Source organism: Symphalangus syndactylus, chromosome 18, assembly GCF_028878055.3.
Source record: "Symphalangus syndactylus isolate Jambi chromosome 18, NHGRI_mSymSyn1-v2.1_pri, whole genome shotgun sequence".
Taxonomy (NCBI): Eukaryota; Metazoa; Chordata; class Mammalia; order Primates; family Hylobatidae; genus Symphalangus; species Symphalangus syndactylus.
Genome location: NC_072440.2, coordinates 37,978,589 through 37,985,444, shown reverse-complemented (window position 1 = coordinate 37,985,444; position 6,856 = coordinate 37,978,589). Strand labels below are relative to the sequence as shown.

Sequence of the window (6,856 nt, the reverse complement as noted above, 5' to 3'; positions counted from 1 at the left end):
CAAATCAGGGTGACATCCCAGCCCTGCCCTTCACCGTGGTTTCCCTTGTCTAAGCCTCAGATTTCCTATTTGAAGAAGGAGGATCAAAATTCCCCCCACTCCAGGTTGTGGGAGGATTAACTGAGGTGTCATGTGCACTCCATAGGACCTCCGGGACATCTCTTTTTATACCTAGCTTGGTGTGGTGTCTGGCCCCTAATGTGGGTTCAATAGATGTGACTGCCATGACTGTGGGGTCGAGAAGCAAAGTAACTTAGTGAGGGCCGGCCCCAGGGGTGAGAACACCACACCTGTCACCTGGTTTATAATCCTGGCCCAAAATGTGCTTGTTTCTTTCACAGATGTGGAAACCCAGGTCCAGTCAGGGAGTAAATAATCTCCCCAAGGACACAAAGTGAGAGAGCTGGAATTTGAATCCTAGTCTGTGTCCTTCTGCCATACACCAGGAATCAAATTCAGGCCATAGCTAACTATTCTAGAGAAAGACTTGTTACAGAAGTGATGCTACCGGGGAGAAGAGCCCTTGTCTGTTCTGCTTTGAACTGCTGGGCTGAGCCACACAGTGAAGGGCAGGGGAACAGCTAGCAGCTGGCCAGGACAGCCCAGAGCCACTCAGACAAGAGCTCAGTGGTGAGGGCTGGGCACGGAGGGAAGTGTGGGGACGAGAGGGGGAAAAGGATCAGAGAGCTGCTGATTTTGGGGAGAGCAGAGAATCACGTATTTCGTGTATGGTCAGATTAAGAAATGCAATGGTATATGCCTGCCAGTACAATGACTGGTAGACAGTAAGTGTTCAGCAAACATTATTTTACCTTTTTCTTCTTTCAGAGCTGCCTCCTGCCCCTGAGGGGAGGAGTCCATCCTCTTCTATAAGATACACCTGTTGGCTTGTTTGTCCATCCTTCACCTTTCTGGGAATTGTTTTCCATCAACATGTTTATGGGGACAGCCATTTCCATACAATGTGACCTGTATTAATCTATTTTGTGTTGCTATAAATAAATACCTGAGGCTGGCAATTTTTAAAGAGGCTAATTTGGCCCATAGTTCTGCAGGCTGTACAAGAAGCATGGCACCAGCATCTGCTTCTGGTGAGGCCGCAGGAAGCTTTCACTCAGGGTGGAAGGTGAAGGAGGAGCAGGCGTGTTATATGGCAAGAGCGAGAGCAAGAGAGAGAGCAGAAGGTGTCAGGCAACCAGCTCTCATGTGAACTAATGAGCAAGGACTCACTCATCACCAAGGGCATGGCCCCAGCCATTCCTGAAAGATCTGCCCCCTGACCCAAACACCCCCCACCAAGCCCCACCTCCAAGACTGGGGGTCAAATTTTAACATGAGACCTTCATTGTCAATGTTTGTCTATCTACACATCCAAACTAGATCATCACCTTTGGTCTTTGGGAGATTCAGAAGGACGATACACTAGAGAAAAACAACTCCTCTGGCCTGGGAGATTTTGACTTTCTGCTTTTCATGTTTGTTTGCTTTTATCAAAGAGGGAATCTGCTACTTGCCTGATGAAACTGCATTTGGTTACTGAACTGGGGCCCAAGGACGTCCCAGATCACTGCCTGGGAATGCCAATTTCTCATCATGAATTAGAAATCAACGCTAGCAGTCTCCCTGCTAAGTAAAAAAATTACATAATTCCTTCTGCACCACTGCATTAGGCTGATTTTTTTTTCCTTTTCCTGAATGTACAGTAAATCCCTAGTGGTTTAAGCCATGGTGCCTCTCCTTAAACACAATATGAAATTGCTACCAAATTTAAATAAAAAATAAATTCTGTGTTGTGTTAGGAGTCTCTCCTGCCAAAAACTCTCACACAATTAACACACTAGCAGAATGTGTTGCTAATTTCATGCCACTGGAGTCTTTTCTGCTTCAGAATATAGAAACAAAATCAGGTCAGAGCTCCAATAATAACAGGATTTTGTTAAAATATACAGCCCTGTGTTGTAGATACGTTGTAGGAATGGGTGAAAAGGAGACTCACAGTGATGCATGAAATAGCTCACTACTGCAAATAGAAGTGGAAGAACTTGTCTCCAGCTTCTTTGCAGAGAGAGAGAGGGGGAGAGAGGAGAGAGAGGGTGGAGAGAGATTGGGGGAGAGAGGTAGAGAGAGAGAGAGAGAGAGGAAGAGAGACTGAGAGAGAGGGAGACGGGTAGAGAAAAGGAGAGAGAGAGGATGGGAGAAAGGGAAAGAGGAGAGAGAGGAAGACAAGAAGAGAGGGAGAAAGGAGAGAGAATAGAGAGAGAAAGAGAGAGAGGAGAGAGACAGAAGGTAGGAGAAAGATAGGGAGAGAGAAGAGAGGGATAGGACAGAGAGGCAGCGAGGAGAGAGAGAAGCAAGAGACAGGGAGAGAGAAGGAGGGAGACAGAAGAGGAGGGATAGAGAGAGAAGATGATAGAGAGGGAGAAAGAAGAGGGAGAGAGATAAAAAGAGAGAGAGGAGAGAGAGGTAGAGAGAAAGAGAGAGAGGAGAGAGGTGGGGGGGAGAGAAGTAGACAGAGAGAAAGAGAGAGAAGAAAGAGAGGCTAGGAGAGAGAGAGGGAGACAGGGAGAAGAGAGAGGAAAGAGAGACAGAGGGAGAGAGAGAAAGAGAGAGAGAAGAGAGGCAGGGAGAGTTAGTTCAGCTCAGTCCAAGCCCAGACCCACCAGGTTCTGTGGGAAAGGGTTTCATTATCAATGTTAGCCCATCCAGACATCCGCATACTTTTACAGGGGGAGGCAAACGCCAGGCAAAGAAACTAGGGAAACACAAGCCCAATAAATCACAGCTAGGATTCTGATTCCCCTGGTTCATTCTGAGGCTTCCTCCCTCCACCTCTTAGCCTTCTTACACTGGGCCTCATCTTTTCCATAACAAAAACAGCGATAATGAAAATATTTTGGCAGCATTGAAGGCCTTTCACATTGTGACCCTGACCTCCAAATCAATTTTCTTTATTCTTAACCTGACCTTGGCATCCATTCTCCCTGGCGTTCAATATTAGTTACAAAATCTTGAACTCCCTGAGACCTTCCCTCCTCCCCAGATAACCAAGGCAGGCCACACTGGGGAAGCTCTGGTGAGGACAGAGAGAGAAGGCTTCTCGACAAAGAAAAATCACAACGAGATGAACAAGCCCGATGCCTTCTATAAGAGTCTCATTTGCACCAAATGCTATTAGCCCCATTATTTACTCAGACAACTGTGCAGGCAGCCTGGGCTCCCTGCTTGCGCGGGGCGCTGTGGAGAGCACCATGCATCACCAGCCGGCCCGGGCGCTTCCCTTAAATAGTAATATGTAAGGTAGAGCATGTTACATTTCATCCATCACCCATGGGCTCGCCGAGCGCAGAGACTGGAGAAATTGCGCACATTTCTCCATTGCTGCATTAACACTAGAAAAGGAGTGAACTGAACAGAGAAAGTGGCAATTTCAGCACACATGTTAAAAAGAGAAGCAAAGAATAGCAGAAAAAGAAAGCATCTCCCAGACTGAGATGCTGGGGGGTGGGGCAGGTTTTTAAAGGAGAAGACTGCTTTTCAGAACTCTTGTGCATTGACTATGAGAATAAGGACCCACTGAGACAAGAGTTCGGGGTCAGCATACATTTAGGAGAAGAAGTTGGCTGGCAGGGGCTATTTTTCTGCAAATTAGTTTTCTCTCAAGGGTAACGGTGGGGGAGGAGCAGAGGAAAATGAATTGGAGCCCGTTGAATAATCGCATATTGTTCGGCCGGTTGCGGTGACCTATGAACTGATGCTCCGAGAAGTGTTTTCAGGCCTTCCTTTTATATGGGCGAGGATGGGAAGCCTCTCACAGCTGTTGACGAGTCTTCTGAAGGGGCAACGATGGGGATGGCAGTGTGGCCCCAGGAACAATGGTCGCAGAGCATCGGCTCCACTGGCAAGAGAGGCACCGTCTGCTGGTCAGTACAGCTGACCGCAGGGCTGGACAGGTGGCCAGGCAGGACGGCGAGAAGAGGCACGGTTCAAACTTTATGCTGATCACAAAGAATTGAGAAAAGGGGCAAAGTGGAGAAATACAGTGTAGCAGGACGCGATAGATCGACTTTCCTTGGGGATTAGAAGGATCCAGAGCTCTGCAGTGGTTCAAACAGTTCAGTCAAATGGAATTCTTCTAGGATGTTTACAAAATAAAAGTGAATCAGTTCATTTAAAAGCATTTGTGTTTCATTGTTTTCAAGTCCAGATTCTGCCTGGAATGCATAGCATCGTGTCTTCCTTGAGACATTTTATCATTCTCACTTTGGCATCAGAAAACCCTGCATGATCTAAACCAGGGCTTCTCTGTTCCCTTGAAACACCCGAATGAGATGAACTAAAAGTGCAGAGACTCTAAAGTGAAGCCGGAAGGGACCCTTCACAAGGGAGAGACTTCTTTGAAGTCTTGTACTTGTTCATCTTTTAAAAAGCACCTAAAACTGATATATTGTGCAGCAGTCTGAAATTTAACATGACAGATACCATTTTTAATTCCTTTAGCCACCTCAATTGTAGGATTTCATTCTAAGATGCAGCTCAACCTGTATCAGAAAAAAAAAGAACAATCACCAATTTAATGCATATTTTGAGTTTAGGAGGACTCCATCTCAGAGATCCAAAACTTACAATATGAAAAAAAAATCTATGTCATAAAAGCAAGAAAATAGAGTAATTATAATCAGGGAAAATGGAAACTTCCAGAAGAAAGAACCAGTTTCATCTGTGGCTCCAGACAAACTGGGGCAAACCCCAGTTTGCAAAGCATTACAAAGGAGACAGCTATTGTAAAGTGATGAAAAGTAGACTTCCCTGGTTGTAACTACCTTGTCATAAAATGCCATGTCTGACTCACTCTAGGGCTGTCAGAGCACAGTGTAGTGCCAGGCACATAGCTGGTGCTCAATAAATACTTGTTGAATTGAAAGTTGTTGATAGCGCTCTGCATTCACTTTCCCCTTTAGGTAGCCTGTGGCAGGGTGGTGAGCCTGGGATGGGGACATCTCACAGCCTAGCAGTAGGACAGGCTGTTCTTCCTGGAGGCAAAACAGGTTAGGGCAGCACATGGTCCCTTCCGTCTGAGTCTGAGTCTAAGTACACACTCACTTTTCATCTCCGCCACAGACTAGCTGCATGATCTTGGGATCCACTTATCTGGGCCTTCAGCCCTTCTCTGGCAGAAGGAAGCATCAAGCACCATCCTCTCAAAGGTCTATTTAAAAATTCTACAATACTGTGTATTTAGATTTATAAAGGACTTTTCTTTTTCACCAGCTGCTACCTGAGGGCTGGAGCAAGGAGCAAGACAGGGGAAGATAAATCAGCTCTGCTCTTGTCTCCCCTGTGCCTTTCCAGTTGGAAGGTCGCAGAGGACTCAGTGTGGTCCCACCTGGGAGGCTGCCCACCTGGTGTCCTTTGTCCTATTCTGGCAAGAAAAACCTCAGAAGTGAAGACAGGCTGTAAAGGGTGGTGAAAAACACTGCCAGTTAGTCACCTGATTACAAATTTACCTTAGATGAGGTAATTCACTAAGCAGGTCACAGGGCTTCAGTGTTACACTCCTCCCACGGTCCCCCAGTAGTCACTCTCTAGAGTTTGGCTTACTTAGTACCAGTGACCACATTCTGGTCAAAGTCAGCAGAGCCATCCTAAGTTAGTGTTCTGTGATATCGGCTCAATGTTTTGTGGTTGTTGAGACTGATTACCTGTTAAAATGACCCATATTTGAGGGTCAAATATTCAGGAGCAAGAAACGAAAAGAAGCAGATTCTGATTTCAAGATTTCAGGTTTTAAACATCAGGCCCAAATCCATACTTTCATTTTGTTCAGTAAAAAGCAAAGCTGGTGATTCTTAGAATGAAAATGCAGTGTCTTCCACTTGAAGAAACCCCAAACTTGCAAAATTAGATAAGTTAGAGAGTTATGTTTTTAATTATAAAGGGATTTTGCTTTCTACAGTGACTCACCCTATGGCTCCAGCTTCCTAGGAATTTAAAGTATTATTTACTCCCCTGCCCCCACAAAAATTCAGATGCCATTTTATATTTTATAAAGTCAAACAGAAGATATTTGACTATATTTCAATATAAATAAAACATGGCATATCTCTCTTCTAGACTTAAGATCTCCTTTCTGAAGTATGGAAGTCTTGAAATTCTATCATATTTACTCACCCAGAAAACACTGAGCAGGCCCCGTTCTATGGCAGGCACAGTGCTTGTCCTGAGGGGATATCGTGGTTCTCTGACACTTTTCTCTTTTCTTCTCCACGGCTTCCATTCTCTCTGTGTCCTCCAGAGGCTGGAGCATATTGTGGGTCTGATCTGCTGGAAGAGGTGTTAATTATATTAGGATGACAAGTCATGCCCTCCGAGACGAGCATTGAAGTTGAAGTCATGGTAAACGGTCAAAATAAACTTGCAGTCAGAGGTTGAGAACTTTCACTCATGGAGATTGGCCAAAAGCAGTAGTTCTCCAAGTGTGATTCTTGGACTGGCCACATTGACATCACTGGTGAGTTTGTGAGCAAAGCAAGTTCCGGAGCCTGACCTACTGAATCAGAATCTCTGGGAATGGTGTTTGAGAAATTGTGTTTTAACAACATTCCAGGTGATTTTTATGCACATTAAAGTTTGAGAACCACTGACTTGAAGTTAATTAGGCTTCAGGTGGGCAAAGCCCTGAAAAAATCTTCCTTCAAATCCTAATAATATTACCAACTGAATTCTGTCACCTGCCCAGTGATAACCCTGGTTTAATCTTCAAAATCACACAAGCATCTCCAACCAAGTTATTTATGCAAAGTTCCAACTCAGAGAGAAAAATAGCAAATTCTCAGTGATACTCAAAAGGGAAAATATT

The 6,856-nt window shown here is 45.1% G+C and overlaps 1 long non-coding RNA gene across 2 annotated transcripts; it reads right to left on the bottom strand.

Moving 5' to 3' along the window:
• Positions 1–3,584: 3,584 nt before the first annotated feature.
• LOC129467862 (uncharacterized) lies at positions 3,585–6,523 on the bottom strand. 2 transcript variants are annotated; one of them, XR_010116900.1, is made up of 3 exons: positions 6,417–6,523; positions 6,169–6,321; positions 3,585–4,538 (listed from the first exon to the last, which is right to left on the bottom strand). It is a non-coding gene; the product is annotated as an uncharacterized lncRNA (long non-coding RNA). The 2 variants fall into 2 exon arrangements; XR_010116901.1 differs by having other exon boundaries at positions 6,169–6,318.
• Positions 6,524–6,856: the final 333 nt, after the last annotated feature.